This window comes from Phaethon lepturus, unplaced genomic scaffold, assembly GCF_000687285.1.
Source record: "Phaethon lepturus isolate BGI_N335 unplaced genomic scaffold, ASM68728v1 scaffold5035, whole genome shotgun sequence".
Lineage (NCBI taxonomy): Eukaryota > Metazoa > Chordata > Aves > Phaethontiformes > Phaethontidae > Phaethon > Phaethon lepturus.
In genome coordinates, this window is record NW_010538236.1 from 162435 (window position 1) to 164824 (window position 2390).

The window sequence follows — 2390 nt, forward strand, 5'->3', positions numbered from 1 at the left end:
ATGTCCGTAGACTTCTGAAAAGATGATTTCCAGTAGCTGTGATTTTCGAAATAGGCTGTTTTTGAAGTTTGACGGTACATTCAGAATGGAGCTCTTCCTTTGCTTTAGGCTCTTCATGCACTTTACCGGGGTCAGGAAATTTGCATGAAAGCAGGGGCAGTAGGTAAAATCTCTCTGAAATCATGAGTAGAACTCTCAATTAAGCAGAGTCAGGATTACAAACCGTGACGAATGCAGTAGACAGACTAATATTATCTGTGGAGAATTTGTGTATGAATAAGGTGTGGCTAGTTTTCCACCCTGAAAAGAGAAATACACCTGGTTTAGTGTACTGTCATTCCCTTTTTCTTAAAAACAGTGTGGTACATTAATGTCACCAACCATTTCAGCAGTGATACTGTAATGCTCTGGTTCATTTCTTAGACTGCTGTAGTATTTTATAGGGATTGTATATAAAGGGGACCATCCTGGTAAGGCAAAAAACTGGTCTGCTTATACATATTCCCAGGAAAACTGTGAAAAGTGAATGGAACTTCAAATGACCACTGCTGTACCAGTTTGCACACATTTCAGTTTCTTTTCTCCAGAAATCATTGGGGGATTTCTGTATCCACAGGCATAACAAATGAACAACTAGTCTTCGTTTTTTAAGATTATATCAGGTCTGAAGCATTGCTGCTTTAGAGAACCAGATCAGTGTTGTTGATTCATGTGGATTCTAGCAATTGCAAAATGTACCCCATCCCTGATGTTCCCTTGGCAGATGTGTGTTAGACCTATTGATCACTGAATGAAGGGAATTCTTTTATTCAGTGACCTATGATTGTTAGATCTTTTGTACGGGTCCAGAGCCACCCATTTTGCTTTTTTCCAGAGAGATTTCCATCTGGTTGAGTGATAAGGACCTTCCAGCTAGATGATCTGGTCCATTTTCTGTGCACAGTCAAAAGAAGAGTATCTGGGAGTAGACTAAGAAATACTATGTGTCCATGGCTCCCTGATTAAGCATTTGCTGGCAAAATCAATATGTAAGCAATTTGTACATGAAATCAAGTCACTCTACAGTACTCATCTAAAGAAGTAGAAACTAACAAAATCAGATAAGAGACCAGATGACTTGTCTTTGCCTTCCCTTTGAACCAGATGTGCTAGGAAGGGAAGAGACAGGGATGAAGGGTCACTGACTGAGCAAATTCTCACACCAATGCATCAAGTACCTCCTTTCCTGGGGTACTTTAGTGACATAAGAGTGGACGGAAATAATGTAACTCAGTGTTTTGAACCAAGTGCTGTGCACACAGTCTTTCAGAAAACCCTTTCCTAATGCTAAAACAGAGGAGTCTTCCTCTTAACTCCTTTACCTGTACGGTGACACTGATTTGTGAACTAACTTTTAGGTATGACCTGATGTTGCCAAAGCAAATCGAAGTCATGTCTGAAGCATAGTCCAAGAGACCACTCTGTTTTCTGGTCACAGTGCTATGGGTCAATGTTCAGGTTACAGACCCCAACTTTAGAAACTCCAGTGTATACCTATGAATAAAAAATGCGCAAGTATGGCTTATCTACCATAAAGCAGTATGCAACTTATAGTGATGCCTGTGATTCAAGACAACATGGTACTGTGTTATTTTTTGTCTGCTTGGGTACAACAAACTGTCTGTGTTTTCCAGCACTGCATTTTACACTGTCCTTTACAATGACTGAATTAAAACGAAAACATGTGAAGCCTGTTTGGTATGGGGGTCGGGCATTATCCAAGGTGGCACGGGGTGGAGAAAAGGCATCTTCACTTGAAGAATGGCAGGTTATAGTGAAGAATGAATTCAGTTCCTTTGTCCGAAAATCTTGTTTGCTCAGAGAATCATGAGCATACTGGTAATAAAAAAACATGAGAATACTGGTAATATGTAAACTGCCTTAGTGCAAAATGAACTTCAGCCATATTTGGATGAAAGGGAAAAGAAAGGTGAATTAGAAAGTGGTAATAATCATCCAGCAGAAAGTCTCCTTCCACCCATGTTGAGCACAAACACAGTATAGTGCTAGGAGGTAGGGTTATTTGGGGTGACATTTAACACAGTGGTCAGAACAAGAATAAGGATAATTACATCTTTGCAGGTCCAGACTTCCATAAATATGAACAGATTAGAACTGTAGATATTGGTTATAAGCCTCTAAATAGGGGGATTGAAATGTTTTGCAGTATCAAATACAACACTTTTTCAGTGGGTGATACATTTCACCCATTCCATTTTCCTTCATTTAAAATACATCTTGTGTAGATATAAGTAGATAGCTGTTTGTTGGATATATGGTAGAACAAAGCAGCTACATCTCTCTAATACAGAATCTGCATTCTGACATAAGTAAAACTTTATTTTTCTTAT